At 51.5% G+C, this 16,916-nt stretch overlaps 3 non-coding genes across 3 annotated transcripts; all 3 read right to left on the bottom strand.

Annotated features, from left to right (window-relative positions):
- Positions 1–616: 616 nt before the first annotated feature.
- Positions 617–698, bottom strand: TRNAF-AAA (transfer RNA phenylalanine (anticodon AAA)). The gene has a single exon. It is a non-coding gene; the product is annotated as a tRNA-Phe (tRNA).
- Positions 699–9,332: 8,634 nt separating this feature from the next.
- TRNAL-AAG (transfer RNA leucine (anticodon AAG)) lies at positions 9,333–9,414 on the bottom strand. The gene has a single exon. It is a non-coding gene; the product is annotated as a tRNA-Leu (tRNA).
- Positions 9,415–15,160: 5,746 nt separating this feature from the next.
- On the bottom strand, positions 15,161–15,242 carry TRNAF-AAA (transfer RNA phenylalanine (anticodon AAA)). Its single transcript has one exon. It is a non-coding gene; the product is annotated as a tRNA-Phe (tRNA).
- Positions 15,243–16,916: the final 1,674 nt, after the last annotated feature.

The following is a 16,916-nucleotide window of genomic DNA, read 5'->3' as shown; positions in this document are numbered from 1 at the left end:
CGGCCGGTCCGCTTTATTGAGTCCCCCTCAGCACCATTTAGTGCTCCTGTTGTCTGCGAAGTCCAAATTGTAACCCTGAATCAGTTCCTCTTCTGACCCTTTGTATCATGTTACATGACGAGTAATGATCACCTGTTAGCTTTATCCCTAATTATAACTCTCACTCTTTCCCTGCATCTAACCCTAGCTCTAATCCCATCATTAACCTTGGTCCGGGCACACGCGTGAACCCTTACTCTCATCTCAGCCTCTCCTGGTGATACATCACACCTGGGATCGTTTGCTCCCTGTGGGCTGTGGGAAATTTGCTACCAGCACGCCCTGGAAGTGGGGCTCATTCCGCTGCAACGGGAGGTCTTCCCAGGACGCGTCACAGCTCAACGCAAGAGCTCCTGGGTTTCGAAGGCTCTTGCAGCAAGCCTTCACAAAGCAGCAGGGAGCGCCGTTCCAGATGGGAAACTTGAGACTGGATGTCCAGAAAAGCAAGACGTCAGAAGCGAAACCTTTTTCCTGCAGGGTGTGGCATACCATCCGCTTGCTCATTGCGACAGAGGTGGCACTAATGAAGGAAGAGGTCAACGTTACGTTCTTCTTTAAAATGCAAGGCCAGGAAAAGTGGCAGCGGTGGGATTTGAACCCACGCCTCCGAAGAGACTTGAGCTTTAATCCAGCGCCTTAGACCGCTCGGCCACGCTACCTTCCTGCTAGCCGCCGAAAGCGGAACTTGACCCGTTGCCCGGCCCGCTTTAGTGCTTTGCCTTTTCTCCTTGGAAAGTCTGGAGACAGGCAGTGGAAGGGCAGGCAAACTGTCAGGTGCGCAGAGGAGGGGAGACCATGAGGCAAGGTGGGAGATGGGGGCAAGAAGTGAGAAAAAAACGAATCGCAAGCTGGGGCAGGTTTCGGAAAGTGAAGCCGAAAAGGGGCTTAGCATGCAGCCCAGGGGTTTCTTTGACTGTCCTAAGCCCACAGGGACTTTGCCGTCCTCAGCTCATGAGACTTGAGATGGGTAGCTTGATTTGCTGAGGAAAGGCGGGATGACAGGTTCAACTCTGGAGTCAAACATAGCCCGGAACGATCACCTTAAACTGAGTTTTAAGCCTGGTGCCGATAAAAAGAAAGAAATTAGCCTTAGATCGGGCAAGCCGTTTGACGGGGGAAAATGAGACCCCCTAGGCCATCTAGGTGGTCGCTGGATGCTGTGCAGACATCAGCAGCTGTTCATTTCGTGCCCTCACGTCTCCTCGTTAGTATAGTGGTCAGTATCCCCGCCTGTCACGCGGGAGACCGGGGTTCCGACGGGGAGGTTAAACCTTTTCTGGATTTTTTTTTAGTTCTTGACAAATATTCTTGAAGATTAGGTTGAGTCAAGTAGGGAATGGGTGCCAGGAACTGACTCTTTAAGAAAAAAGCACCGGCAACGCTAGTCATCGTACAATATTTGTGCACAATTGCTTACATTAGGCGGCCGGTCCGCTTTATTGAGTCCCCCTCAGCACCATTTAGTGCTCCTGTTGTCTGCGAAGTCCAAATTGTAACCCTGAATCAGTTCCTCTTCTGACCCTTTGTATCATGTTACATGACGAGTAATGATCACCTGTTAGCTTTATCCCTAATTATAACTCTCACTCTTTCCCTGCATCTAACCCTAGCTCTAATCCCATCATTAACCTTGGTCCGGGCACACGCGTGAACCCTTACTCTCATCTCAGCCACTCCTGGTGATACATCACACCTGGGATCGTTTGCTCCCTGTGGGCTGTGGGAAATTTGCTACCAGCACGCCCTGGAAGTGGGGCTCATTCCGCTGCAACGGGAGGTCTTCCCAGGACGTGTCACAGCTCAACGCAAGAGCTCCTGGGTTTCGAAGGCTCTTGCAGCAAGCCTTCACAAAGCAGCAGGGAGCGCCGTTCCAGATGGGAAACTTGAGACTGGATGTCCAGAAAAGCAAGACGTCAGAAGCGAAACCTTTTTCCTGCAGGGTGTGGCATACCATCCGCTTGCTCATTGCGACAGAGGTGGCACTAATGAAGGAAGAGGTCAACGTTACATTCTTCTTTAAAATGCAAGGCCAGGAAAAGTGGCAGCGGTGGGATTTGAACCCACGCCTCCGAAGAGACTGGAGCCTTAATCCAGCGCCTTAGACCGCTTGGCCACGCTACCTTCCTGCTAGCCGCCGAAAGCGGAACTTGACCCGTTGCCCGGCCCGCTTTAGTGCTTTGCCTTTTCTCCTTGGAAAGTCTGGAGACAGGCAGTGGAAGGGCAGACAAACTGTCAGGTGCGCAGAGGAGGGGAGACCATGAGGCAAGGTGGGAGATGGGGGCAAGAAGTGAGAAAAAAACGAATCGCAAGCTGGGGCAGGTTTCGGAAGGTGAAGCCGAAAAGGGGCTTAGCATGCAGCCCAGGGGTTTCTTTGACTGTCCTAAGCCCACAGGGACTTTGCCGTCCTCAGCTCATGAGACTTGAGATGGGTAGCTTGATTTGCTGAGGAAAGGCGGGATGACAGGTTCAACTCTGAAGTCAAACATAGCCCGGAACGATCACCTTAAACTGAGTTTTAAGCCTGGTGCCGATAAAAAGAAAGAAATTAGCCTTAGATCGGGCTAGCCGTTTGACGGGGGAAAATGAGACCCCCTAGGCCATCTAGGTGGTCGCTGGATGCTGTGCAGACATCAGCAGCTGTTCATTTCATGCCCTCACGTCTCCTCGTTAGTATAGTGGTCAGTATCCCCGCCTGTCACGCGGGAGACCGGGCGGGGAGGTTAAACCTTTTCTGGATTTTTTTTAGTTCTTGACAAATATTCTTGAAGATTAGGTTGAGTCAAGTAGGGAATGGGTGCCAGGAACTGACTCTTTCAGAAAAAAGCACCGGCAACGCTAGTCATCGTACAATATTTGTGCACAATTGCTTACATTAGGCGGCCGGTCCGCTTTATTGAGTCCCCCTCAGCACCATTTAGTGCTCCTGTTGTCTGCGAAGTCCAAATTGTAACCCTGAATCAGTTCCTCTTCTGACCCTTTGTATCATGTTACATGACGAGTAATGATCACCTGTTAGCTTTATCCCTAATTATAACTCTCACTCTTTCCCTGCATCTAACCCTAGCTCTAATCCCATCATTAACCTTGGTCCGGGCACACGCGTGAACCCTTACTCTCATCTCAGCCTCTCCTGGTGATACATCACACCTGGGATCGTTTGCTCCCTGTGGGCTGTGGGAAATTTGCTACCAGCACGCCCTGGAAGTGGGGCTCATTCCGCTGCAACGGGAGGTCTTCCCAGGACACGTCACAGCTCAACGCAAGAGCTCCTGGGTTTCGAAGGCTCTTGCAGCAAGCCTTCACAAAGCAGCAGGGAGCGCCGTTCCAGATGGGAAACTTGAGACTGGATGTCCAGAAAAGCAAGACGTCAGAAGCGAAACCTTTTTCCTGCAGGGTGTGGCATACCATCCGCTTGCTCATTGCGACAGAGGTGGCACTAATGAAGGAAGAGGTCAACGTTACGTTCTTCTTTAAAATGCAAGGCCAGGAAAAGTGGCAGCGGTGGGATTTGAACCCACGCCTCCGAAGAGACTGGAGCCTTAATCCAGCGCCTTAGACCGCTCCGCCACGCTACCTTCCGGCTAGCCGCCGAAAGCGGAACTTGACCCGTTGCCCGGCCCGCTTTAGTGCTTTGCCTTTTCTCCTTGGAAAGTCTGGAGACAGGCAGTGGAAGGGCAGGCAAACTGTCAGGTGCGCAGAGGAGGGGAGACCATGAGGCAAGGTGGGAGATGGGGGCAAGAAGTGAGAAAAAAACGAATCGCAAGCTGGGGCAGGTTTCGGAAAGTGAAGCCGAAAAGGGGCTTAGCATGCAGCCCAGGGGTTTCTTTGACTGTCCTAAGCCCACAGGGACTTTGCCGTTCTCAGCTCATGAGACTTGAGATGGGTAGCTTGATTTGCTGAGGAAAGGCCGGATGACAGGTTCAACTCTGGAGTCAAACATAGCCCGGAACGATCACCTTAAACTGAGTTTTAAGCCTGGTGCCGATAAAAAGAAAGAAATTAGCCTTAGATCGGGCAAGCCGTTTGACGGGGGAAAATGAGACCCCCTAGGCCATCTAGGTGGTCGCTGGATGCTGTGCAGACATCAGCAGCTGTTCATTTCATGCCCTCACGTCTCCTCTTTAGTATAGTGGTCAGTATCCCCGCCTGTCACGCGGGAGACCGAGGGTAAACCTTTTCTGGATTTTTTTTAGTTCTTGACAAATATTCTTGAAGATTAGGTTGAGTCAAGTAGGGAATGGGTGCCAGGAACTGACTCTTTCAGAAAAAAGCACCGGCAACGCTAGTCATCGTACAATATTTGTGCACAATTGCTTACATTAGGCGGCCGGTCCGCTTTATTGAGTCCCCCTCAGCACCATTTAGTGCTCCTGTTGTCTGCGAAGTCCAAATTGTAACCCTGAATCAGTTCCTCTTGTGACCCTTTGTATCATGTTACATGACGAGTAATGATCACCTGTTAGCTTTATCCCTAATTATAACTCTCACTCTTTCCCTGCATCTAACCCTAGCTCTAATCCCATCATTAACCTTGGTCCGGGCACACGCGTGAACCCTTACTCTCATCTCAGCCTCTCCTGGTGATACATCACACCTGGGATCGTTTGCTCCCTGTGGGCTGTGGGAAATTTGCTACCAGCACGCCCTGGAAGTGGGGCTCATTCCGCTGCAACGGGAGGTCTTCCCAGGACGCGTCACAGCTCAACGCAAGAGCTCCTGGGTTTCGAAGGCTCTTGCAGCAAGCCTTCACAAAGCAGCAGGGAGCGCCGTTCAAGATGGGAAACTTGAGACTGGATGTCCAGAAAAGCAAGACGTCAGAAGCGAAACCTTTTTCCTGCAGGGTGTGGCATACCATCCGCTTGCTCATTGCGACAGAGGTGGCACTAATGAAGGAAGAGGTCAACGTTACGTTCTTCTTTAAAATGCAAGGCCAGGAAAAGTGGCAGCGGTGGGATTTGAACCCACCCCTCCGAAGAGACTGGAGCCTTAATCCAGCGCCTTAGACCGCTCGGCCACGCTACCTTCCTGCTAGCCGCCGAAAGCGGAACTTGACCCGTTGCCCGGCCCGCTTTAGTGCTTTGCCTTTTCTCCTTGGAAAGTCTGGAGACAGGCAGTGGAAGGGCAGGCAAACTGTCAGGTGCGCAGAGGAGGGGAGACCATGAGGCAAGGTGGGAGATGGGGGCAAGAAGTGAGAAAAAAACGAATCGCAAGCTGGGGCAGGTTTCGGAAAGTGAAGCCGAAAAGGGGCTTAGCATGCAGCCCAGGGGTTTCTTTGACTGTCCTAAGCCCACAGGGACTTTGCCGTCCTCAGCTCATGAGACTTGAGATGGGTAGCTTGATTTGCTGAGGAAAGGCGGGATGACAGGTTCAACTCTGGAGTCAAACATAGCCTGGAACGATCACCTTAAACTGAGTTTTAAGCCTGGTGCCGATAAAAAGAAAGAAATTAGCCTTAGATCGGGCAAGCCGTTTGACGGGGGAAAATGAGACCCCCTAGGCCATCTAGGTGGTCGCTGGATGCTGTGCAGACATCAGCAGCTGTTCATTTCGTGCCCTCACGTCTCCTCGTTAGTATAGTGGTCAGTATCCCCGCCTGTCACGCGGGAGACCGGGGCGACGGGGAGGTTAAACCTTTCCTGGATTTTTTTTAGTTCTTGACAAATATTCTTGAAGATTAGGTTGAGTCAAGTAGGGAATGGGTGCCAGGAACTGACTCTTTAAGAAAAAAGCACCGGCAAGGATAGTCATCGTACAATATTTGTGCACAATTGCTTACATTAGGCGGCCGGTCCGCTTTATTGAGTCCCCCTCAGCACCATTTAGTGCTCCTGTTGTCTGCGAAGTCCAAATTGTAACCCTGAATCAGTTCCTCTTCTGACCCTTTGTATCATGTTACATGACGAGTAATGATCACCTGTTAGCTTTATCCCTAATTATAACTCTCACTCTTTCCCTGCATCTAACCCTAGCTCTAATCCCATCATTAACCTTGGTCCGGGCACACGCGTGAACCCTTACTCTCATCTCAGCCTCTCCTGGTGATACATCACACCTGGGATCGTTTGCTCCCTGTGGGCTGTGGGAAATTTGCTACCAGCACGCCCTGGAAGTGGGGCTCATTCCGCTGCAACGGGAGGTCTTCCCAGGACGCGTCACAGCTCAACGCAAGAGCTCCTGGGTTTCGAAGGCTCTTGCAGCAAGCCTTCACAAAGCAGCAGGGAGCGCCGTTCCAGATGGGAAACTTGAGACTGGATGTCCAGAAAAGCAAGACGTCAGAAGCGAAACCTTTTTCCTGCAGGGTGTGGCATACCATCCGCTTGCTCATTGCGACAGAGGTGGCACTAATGAAGGAAGAGGTCAACGTTACGTTCTTCTTTAAAATGCAAGGGCAGGAAAAGTGGCAGGATTTGAACCCACGCCTCCGAAGAGACTGGAGCCTTATTCCAGCACCTTAGACCGCTCGGCCACGCTACCTTCCTGCTAGCCGCCGAAAGCGGAACTTGACCCGTTGCCCGGCCCGCTTTAGTGCTTTGCCTTTTCTCCTTGGAAAGTCTGGAGACAGGCAGTGGAAGGGCAGGCAAACTGTCAGGTGCGCAGAGGAGGGGAGACCATGAGGCAAGGTGGGAGATGGGGGCAAGAAGTGAGAAAAAAACGAATCGCAAGCTGGGGCAGGTTTCGGAAAGTGAAGCCGAAAAGGGGCTTAGCATGCAGCCCAGGGGTTTCTTTGACTGTCCTAAGCCCACAGGGACTTTGCCGTCCTCAGCTCATGAGACTTGAGATGGGTAGCTTGATTTGCTGAGGAAAGGCGGGATGACAGGTTCAACTCTGGAGTCAAACATAGCCCGGAACGATCACCTTAAACTGAGTTTTAAGCCTGGTGCCGATAAAAAGAAAGAAATTAGCCTTAGATCGGGCTAGCCGTTTGACGGGGGAAAATGAGACCCCCTAGGCCATCTAGGTGGTCGCTGGATGCTGTGCAGACATCAGCAGCTGTTCATTTCATGCCCTCACGTCTCCTCGTTAGTATAGTGGTCAGTATCCCCGCCTGTCACGCGGGAGACCGGGCGGGGAGGTTAAACCTTTTCTGGATTTTTTTTAGTTCTTGACAAATATTCTTGAAGATTAGGTTGAGTCAAGTAGGGAATGGGTGCCAGGAACTGACTCTTTCAGAAAAAAGCACCGGCAACGCTAGTCATCGTACAATATTTGTGCACAATTGCTTACATTAGGCGGCCGGTCCGCTTTATTGAGTCCCCCTCAGCACCATTTAGTGCTCCTGTTGTCTGCGAAGTCCAAATTGTAACCCTGAATCAGTTCCTCTTCTGACCCTTTGTATCATGTTACATGACGAGTAATGATCACCTGTTAGCTTTATCCCTAATTATAACTCTCACTCTTTCCCTGCATCTAACCCTAGCTCTAATCCCATCATTAACCTTGGTCCGGGCACACGCGTGAACCCTTACTCTCATCTCAGCCTCTCCTGGTGATACATCACACCTGGGATCGTTTGCTCCCTGTGGGCTGTGGGAAATTTGCTACCAGCACGCCCTGGAAGTGGGGCTCATTCCGCTGCAACGGGAGGTCTTCCCAGGACACGTCACAGCTCAACGCAAGAGCTCCTGGGTTTCGAAGGCTCTTGCAGCAAGCCTTCACAAAGCAGCAGGGAGCGCCGTTCCAGATGGGAAACTTGAGACTGGATGTCCAGAAAAGCAAGACGTCAGAAGCGAAACCTTTTTCCTGCAGGGTGTGGCATACCATCCGCTTGCTCATTGCGACAGAGGTGGCACTAATGAAGGAAGAGGTCAACGTTACGTTCTTCTTTAAAATGCAAGGCCAGGAAAAGTGGCAGCGGTGGGATTTGAACCCACGCCTCCGAAGAGACTGGAGCCTTAATCCAGCGCCTTAGACCGCTCCGCCACGCTACCTTCCTGCTAGCCGCCGAAAGCGGAACTTGACCCGTTGCCCGGCCCGCTTTAGTGCTTTGCCTTTTCTCCTTGGAAAGTCTGGAGACAGGCAGTGGAAGGGCAGGCAAACTGTCAGGTGCGCAGAGGAGGGGAGACCATGAGGCAAGGTGGGAGATGGGGGCAAGAAGTGAGAAAAAAACGAATCGCAAGCTGGGGCAGGTTTCGGAAAGTGAAGCCGAAAAGGGGCTTAGCATGCAGCCCAGGGGTTTCTTTGACTGTCCTAAGCCCACAGGGACTTTGCCGTCCTCAGCTCATGAGACTTGAGATGGGTAGCTTGATTTGCTGAGGAAAGGCGGGATGACAGGTTCAACTCTGGAGTCAAACATAGCCCGGAACGATCACCTTAAACTGAGTTTTAAGCCTGGTGCCGATAAAAAGAAAGAAATTAGCCTTAGATCGGGCAAGCCGTTTGACGGGGGAAAATGAGACCCCCTAGGCCATCTAGGTGGTCGCTGGATGCTGTGCAGACATCAGCAGCTGTTCATTTCATGCCCTCACGTCTCCTCGTTAGTATAGTGGTCAGTATCCCCGCCTGTCACGCGGGAGACCGAGGGTAAACCTTTTCTGGATTTTTTTTAGTTCTTGACAAATATTCTTGAAGATTAGGTTGAGTCAAGTAGGGAATGGGTGCCAGGAACTGACTCTTTCAGAAAAAAGCACCGGCAACGCTAGTCATCGTACAATATTTGTGCACAATTGCTTACATTAGGCGGCCGGTCCGCTTTATTGAGTCCCCCTCAGCACCATTTAGTGCTCCTGTTGTCTGCGAAGTCCAAATTGTAACCCTGAATCAGTTCCTCTTGTGACCCTTTGTATCATGTTACATGACGAGTAATGATCACCTGTTAGCTTTATCCCTAATTATAACTCTCACTCTTTCCCTGCATCTAACCCTAGCTCTAATCCCATCATTAACCTTGGTCCGGGCACACGCGTGAACCCTTACTCTCATCTCAGCCTCTCCTGGTGATACATCACACCTGGGATCGTTTGCTCCCTGTGGGCTGTGGGAAATTTGCTACCAGCACGCCCTGGAAGTGGGGCTCATTCCGCTGCAACGGGAGGTCTTCCCAGGACGCGTCACAGCTCAACGCAAGAGCTCCTGGGTTTCGAAGGCTCTTGCAGCAAGCCTTCACAAAGCAGCAGGGAGCGCCGTTCAAGATGGGAAACTTGAGACTGGATGTCCAGAAAAGCAAGACGTCAGAAGCGAAACCTTTTTCCTGCAGGGTGTGGCATACCATCCGCTTGCTCATTGCGACAGAGGTGGCACTAATGAAGGAAGAGGTCAACGTTACGTTCTTCTTTAAAATGCAAGGCCAGGAAAAGTGGCAGCGGTGGGATTTGAACCCACGCCTCCGAAGAGACTGGAGCCTTAATCCAGCGCCTTAGACCGCTCGGCCACGCTACCTTCCTGCTAGTCGCCGAAAGCGGAACTTGACCCGTTGCCCGGCCCGCTTTAGTGCTTTGCCTTTTCTCCTTGGAAAGTCTGGAGACAGGCAGTGGAAGGGCAGGCAAACTGTCAGGTGCGCAGAGGAGGGGAGACCATGAGGCAAGGTGGGAGATGGGGGCAAGAAGTGAGAAAAAAACGAATCGCAAGCTGGGGCAGGTTTCGGAAAGTGAAGCCGAAAAGGGGCTTAGCATGCAGCCCAGGGGTTTCTTTGACTGTCCTAAGCCCACAGGGACTTTGCCGTCCTCAGCTCATGAGACTTGAGATGGGTAGCTTGATTTGCTGAGGAAAGGCGGGATGACAGGTTCAACTCTGGAGTCAAACATAGCCCGGAACGATCACCTTAAACTGAGTTTTAAGCCTGGTGCCGATAAAAAGAAAGAAATTAGCCTTAGATCGGGCAAGCCGTTTGACGGGGGAAAATGAGACCCCCTAGGCCATCTAGGTGGTCGCTGGATGCTGTGCAGACATCAGCAGCTGTTCATTTCGTGCCCTCACGTCTCCTCGTTAGTATAGTGGTCAGTATCCCCGCCTGTCACGCGGGAGACCGGGGCGACGGGGAGGTTAAACCTTTTCTGGATTTTTTTTAGTTCTTGACAAATATTCTTGAAGATTAGGTTGAGTCAAGTAGGGAATGGGTGCCAGGAACTGACTCTTTAAGAAAAAAGCACCGGCAACGCTAGTCATCGTACAATATTTGTGCACAATTGCTTACATTAGGCGGCCGGTCCGCTTTATTGAGTCCCCCTCAGCACCATTTAGTGCTCCTGATGTCTGCGAAGTCCAAATTGTAACCCTGAATCAGTTCCTCTTCTGACCCTTTGTATCATGTTACATGACGAGTAATGATCACCTGTTAGCTTTATCCCTAATTATAACTCTCACTCTTTCCCTGCATCTAACCCTAGCTCTAATCCCATCATTAACCTTGGTCCGGGCACACGCGTGAACCCTTACTCTCATCTCAGCCTCTCCTGGTGATACATCACACCTGGGATCGTTTGCTCCCTGTGGGCTGTGGGAAATTTGCTACCAGCACGCCCTGGAAGTGGGGCTCATTCCGCTGCAACGGGAGGTCTTCCCAGGACGCGTCACAGCTCAACGCAAGAGCTCCTGGGTTTCGAAGGCTCTTGCAGCAAGCCTTCACAAAGCAGCAGGGAGCGCCGTTCCAGATGGGAAACTTGAGACTGGATGTCCAGAAAAGCAAGACGTCAGAAGCGAAACCTTTTTCCTGCAGGGTGTGGCATACCATCCGCTTGCTCATTGCGACAGAGGTGGCACTAATGAAGGAAGAGGTCAACGTTACGTTCTTCTTTAAAATGCAAGGCCAGGAAAAGTGGCAGCGGTGGGATTTGAACCCACGCCTCCGAAGAGACTGGAGCCTTAATCCAGCGCCTTACGCTACCTTCCTGCTAGCCGCCGAAAGCGGAACTTGACCCGTTGCCCGGCCCGCTTTAGTGCTTTGCCTTTTCTCCTTGGAAAGTCTGGAGACAGGCAATTAAAGGGCAGGCAAACTGTCAGGTGCGCAGAGGAGGGGAGACCATGAGGCAAGGTGGGAGATGGGGGCAAGAAGTGAGAAAAAAACGAATCGCAAGCTGGGGCAGGTTTCGGAAAGTGAAGCCGAAAAGGGGCTTAGCATGCAGCCCAGGGGTTTCTTTGACTGTCCTAAGCCCACAGGGACTTTGCCGTCCTCAGTTCATGAGACTTGAGATGGGTAGCTTGATTTGCTGAGGAAAGGCGGGATGACAGGTTCAACTCTGGAGTCAAACATAGCCCGGAACGATCACCTTAAACTGAGTTTTAAGCCTGGTGCCGATAAAAAGAAAGAAATTAGCCTTAGATCGGGCAAGCCGTTTGACGGGGGAAAATGAGACCCCCTAGGCCATCTAGGTGGTCGCTGGATGCTGTGCAGACATCAGCAGCTGTTCATTTAGTGCCCTCACGTCTCCTTGTTAATATAGTGGTCAGTATCCCCGCCTGTCACGCGGGAGACCGGGGTTCAATTCCACGACGGGGAGGTTAAACCTTTTCTGGATTTTTTTTAGTTCTTGACAAATATTCTTGAAGATTAGGTTGAGTCAAGTAGGGAATGGGTGCCAGGAACTGACTCTTTAAGAAAAAAGCACCGGCAACGCTAGTCATCGTACAATATTTGTGCACAATTGCTTACATTAGGCGGCCGGTCCGCTTTATTGAGTCCCCCTCAGCACCATTTAGTGCTCCTGTTGTCTGCGAAGTCCAAATTGTAACCCTGAATCAGTTCCTCTTCTGACCCTTTGTATCATGTTACATGACGAGTAATGATCACCTGTTAGCTTTATCCCTAATTATAACTCTCACTCTTTCCCTGCATCTAACCCTAGCTCTAATCCCATCATTAACCTTGGTCCGGGCACACGCGTGAACCCTTACTCTCATCTCAGCCTCTCCTGGTGATACATCACACCTGGGATCGTTTGCTCCCTGTGGGCTGTGGGAAATTTGCTACCAGCACGCCCTGGAAGTGGGGCTCATTCCGCTGCAACGGGAGGTCTTCCCAGGACGCGTCACAGCTCAACGCAAGAGCTCCTGGGTTTCGAAGGCTCTTGCAGCAAGCCTTCACAAAGCAGCAGGGAGCGCCGTTCCAGATGGGAAACTTGAGGCTGGATGTCCAGAAAAGCAAGACGTCAGAAGCGAAACCTTTTTCCTGCAGGGTGTGGCATACCATCCGCTTGCTCATTGCGACAGGGGTGGCACTAATGAAGGAAGAGGTCAACGTTACGTTCTTCTTTAAAATGCAAGGCCAGGAAAAGTGGCAGCAGTGGGATTTGAACCCACGCCTCCGAAGAGACTGGAGCCTTAATCCAGCGCCTTAGACCGCTCGGCCACGCTACCTTCCTGCTAGCCGCCGAAAGCGGAACTTGACCCGTTGCCCGGCCCGCTTTAGTGCTTTGCCTTTTCTCCTTGGAAAGTCTGGAGACAGGCAGTGGAAGGGCAGGCAAACTGTCAGGTGCGCAGAGGAGGGGAGACCATGAGGCAAGGTGGGAGATGGGGGCAAGAAGTGAGAAAAAAACGAATCGCAAGCTGGGGCAGGTTTCGGAAAGTGAAGCCGAAAAGGGGCTTAGCATGCAGCCCAGGGGTTTCTTTGACTGTCCTACGCCCACAGGGACTTTGCCGTCCTCAGCTCATGAGACTTGAGATGGGTAGCTTGATTTGCTGAGGAAAGGCGGGATGACAGGTTCAACTCTGGAGTCAAACATAGCCCGGAACGATCACCTTAAACTGAGTTTTAAGCCTGGTGCCGATAAAAAGAAAGAAATTAGCCTTAGATCGGGCAAGCCGTTTGACGGGGGAAAATGAGACCCCCTAGGCCATCTAGGTGGTCGCTGGATGCTGTGCAGACATCAGCAGCTGTTCATTTCGTGCCCTCACGTCTCCTCGTTAGTATAGTGGTCAGTATCCCCGCCTGTCACGCGGGAGACTGGGGTTCAATTCCCCGACGGGGAGGTTAAACCTTTTCTGGATTTTTTTTAGTTCTTGACAAATATTCTTGAAGATTAGGTTGAGTCAAGTAGGGAATGGGTGCCAGGAACTGACTCTTTAAGAAAAAAGCACCGGCAACGCTAGTCATCGTACAATATTTGTGCACAATTGCTTACATTAGGCGGCCGGTCCGCTTTATTGAGTCCCCCTCAGCACCATTTAGTGCTCCTGTTGTCTGCGAAGTCCAAATTGTAACCCTGAATCAGTTCCTCTTCTGACCCTTTGTATCATGTTACATGACGAGTAATGATCACCTGTTAGCTTTATCCCTAATTATAACTCTCACTCTTTCCCTGCATCTAACCCTAGCTCTAATCCCATCATTAACCTTGGTCCGGGCACACGCGTGAACCCTTACTCTCATCTCAGCCTCTCCTGGTGATACATCACACCTGGGATCGTTTGCTCCCTGTGGGCTGTGGGAAATTTTCTACCAGCACGCCCTGGAAGTGGGGCTCATTCCGCTGCAACGGGAGGTCTTCCCAGGACGCGTCACAGCTCAACGCAAGAGCTCCTGGGTTTCGAAGGCTCTTGCAGCAAGCCTTCACAAAGCAGCAGGGAGCGCCGTTCCAGATGGGAAACTTGAGACTGGATGTCCAGAAAAGCAAGACGTCAGAAGCGAAACCTTTTTCCTGCAGGGTGTGGCATACCATCCGCTTGCTCATTGCGACAGAGGTGGCACTAATGAGGAAGAGGTCAACGTTACGTTCTTCTTTAAAATGCAAGGCCAGGAAAAGTGGCAGCGGTGGGATTTGAACCCACGCCTCCGAAGAGACTGGAGCCTTAATCCAGTGCCTTAGACCGCTCGGCCACGCTACCTTCCTGCTAGCTGCCGAAAGCGGAACTTGACCCGTTGCCCGGCCCGCTTTAGTGCTTTGCCTTTTCTCCTTGGAAAGTCTGGAGACAGGCAGTGGAAGGGCAGGCAAACTGTCAGGTGCGCAGAGGAGGGGAGACCATGAGGCAAGGTGGGAGATGGGGGCAAGAAGTGAGAAAAAAACGAATCGCAAGCTAGGGCAGGTTTCGGAAAGTGAAGCCGAAAAGGGGCTTAGCATGCAGCCCAGGGGTTTCTTTGACTGTCCTAAGCCCACAGGGACTTTGCCGTCCTCAGCTCATGAGACTTGAGATGGGTAGCTTGATTTGCTGAGGAAATGCGGGATGACAGATTCAACTCTGGAGTCAAACATAGCCCGGAACTATCACCTTAAACTGAGTTTTAAGCCTGGTGCCGATAAAAAGAAAGAAATTAGCCTTAGATCGGGCAAGCCGTTTGACGGGGGAAAATGAGACCCCCTAGGCCATCTAGGTGGTCGCTGGATGCTGTGCAGACATCAGCAGCTGTTCATTTCATGCCCTCACGTCTCCTCGTTAGTATAGTGGTCAGTATCCCCGGGTTCAATTCCCCGACGGGCAGGTTAAACCTTTTCTGGATTTTTTTTAGTTCTTGACAAATATTCTTGAAGATTAGGTTGAGTCAAGTAGGGAATGGATGCCAGGAACTGACTCTTTAAGAAAAAAGCACCGGCAACGCTAGTCATCGTACAATATTTGTGCACAATTGCTTACATTAGGCGGCCGGTCCGCTTTATTGAGTCCCCCTCAGCACCATTTAGTGCTCCTGTTGTCTGCGAAGTCCAAATTGTAACCCTGAATCAGTTCCTCTTCTGACCCTTTGTATCATGTTACATGACGAGTAATGATCACCTGTTAGCTTTATCCCTAATTATAACTCTCACTCTTTCCCTGCATCTAACCCTAGCTCTAATCCCATCATTAACCTTGGTCCGGGCACACGCGTGAACCCTTACTCTCATCTCAGCCTCTCCTGGTGATACATCACACCTGGGATCGTTTGCTCCCTGTGGGCTGTGGGAAATTTGCTACCAGCACGCCCTGGAAGTGGGGCTCATTCCGCTGCAACGGGAGGTCTTCCCAGGACGCGTCACAGCTCAACGCAAGAGCTCCTGGGTTTCGAAGGCTCTTGCAGCAAGCCTTCACAAAGCAGCAGGGAGCGCCGTTCCAGATGGGAAACTTGAGACTGGATGTCCAGAAAAGCAAGACGTCAGAAGCGAAACCTTTTTCCTGCAGGGTGTGGCATACCATCCGCTTGCTCATTGCGACAGAGGTGGCACTAATGAAGGAAGAGGTCAACGTTACGTTCTTCTTTAAAATGCAAGGCCAGGAAAAGTGGCAGCGGTGGGATTTGAACCCACGCCTCCGAAGAGACTTGAGCTTTAATCCAGCGCCTTAGACCGCTTGGCCACGCTACCTTCCTGCTAGCCGCCGAAAGCGGAACTTGACCCGTTGCCCGGCCCGCTTTAGTGCTTTGCCTTTTCTCCTTGGAAAGTCTGGAGACAGGCAGTGGAAGGGCAGGCAAACTGTCAGGTGCGCAGAGGAGGGGAGACCATGAGGCAAGGTGGGAGATGGGGGCAAGAAGTGAGAAAAAAACGAATCGCAAGCTGGGGCAGGTTTCGGAAAGTGAAGCCGAAAAGGGGCTTAGCATGCAGCCCAGGGGTTTCTTTGACTGTCCTAAGCCCACAGGGACTTTGCCGTCCTCAGCTCATGAGACTTGAGATGGGTAGCTTGATTTGCTGAGGAAAGGCGGGATGACAGGTTCAACTCTGGAGTCAAACATAGCCCGGAACGATCACCTTAAACTGAGTTTTAAGCCTGGTGCCGATAAAAAGAAAGAAATTAGCCTTAGATCGGGCAAGCCGTTTGACGGGGGAAAATGAGACCCCCTAGGCCATCTAGGTGGTCGCTGGATGCTGTGCAGACATCAGCAGCTGTTCATTTCGTGCCCTCACGTCTCCTCGTTAGTATAGTGGTCAGTATCCCCGCCTGTCACGCGGGAGACCGGGGTTCCGACGGGGAGGTTAAACCTTTTCTGGATTTTTTTTTAGTTCTTGACAAATATTCTTGAAGATTAGGTTGAGTCAAGTAGGGAATGGGTGCCAGGAACTGACTCTTTAAGAAAAAAGCACCGGCAACGCTAGTCATCGTACAATATTTGTGCACAATTGCTTACATTAGGCGGCCGGTCCGCTTTATTGAGTCCCCCTCAGCACCATTTAGTGCTCCTGTTGTCTGCGAAGTCCAAATTGTAACCCTGAATCAGTTCCTCTTCTGACCCTTTGTATCATGTTACATGACGAGTAATGATCACCTGTTAGCTTTATCCCTAATTATAACTCTCACTCTTTCCCTGCATCTAACCCTAGCTCTAATCCCATCATTAACCTTGGTCCGGGCACACGCGTGAACCCTTACTCTCATCTCAGCCACTCCTGGTGATACATCACACCTGGGATCGTTTGCTCCCTGTGGGCTGTGGGAAATTTGCTACCAGCACGCCCTGGAAGTGGGGCTCATTCCGCTGCAACGGGAGGTCTTCCCAGGACGTGTCACAGCTCAACGCAAGAGCTCCTGGGTTTCGAAGGCTCTTGCAGCAAGCCTTCACAAAGCAGCAGGGAGCGCCGTTCCAGATGGGAAACTTGAGACTGGATGTCCAGAAAAGCAAGACGTCAGAAGCGAAACCTTTTTCCTGCAGGGTGTGGCATACCATCCGCTTGCTCATTGCGACAGAGGTGGCACTAATGAAGGAAGAGGTCAACGTTACGTTCTTCTTTAAAATGCAAGGCCAGGAAAAGTGGCAGCGGTGGGATTTGAACCCACGCCTCCGAAGAGACTGGAGCCTTAATCCAGCGCCTTAGACCGCTTGGCCACGCTACCTTCCTGCTAGCCGCCGAAAGCGGAACTTGACCCGTTGCCCGGCCCGCTTTAGTGCTTTGCCTTTTCTCCTTGGAAAGTCTGGAGACAGGCAGTGGAAGGGCAGACAAGCTGTCAGGTGCGCAGAGGAGGGGAGACCATGAGGCAAGGTGGGAGATGGGGGCAAGAAGTGAGAAAAAAACGAATCGCAAGCTGGGGCAGGTTTCGGAAGGTGA

The sequence above is a fragment of the Ambystoma mexicanum genome, unplaced genomic scaffold, assembly GCF_040938575.1.
Source record: "Ambystoma mexicanum isolate Mex_15411 unplaced genomic scaffold, UKY_AmexF1_1 Mex_scaf89, whole genome shotgun sequence".
Taxonomy (NCBI): domain Eukaryota; kingdom Metazoa; phylum Chordata; class Amphibia; order Caudata; family Ambystomatidae; genus Ambystoma; species Ambystoma mexicanum.
This window is presented reverse-complemented; position numbering and strand designations above follow the sequence as displayed.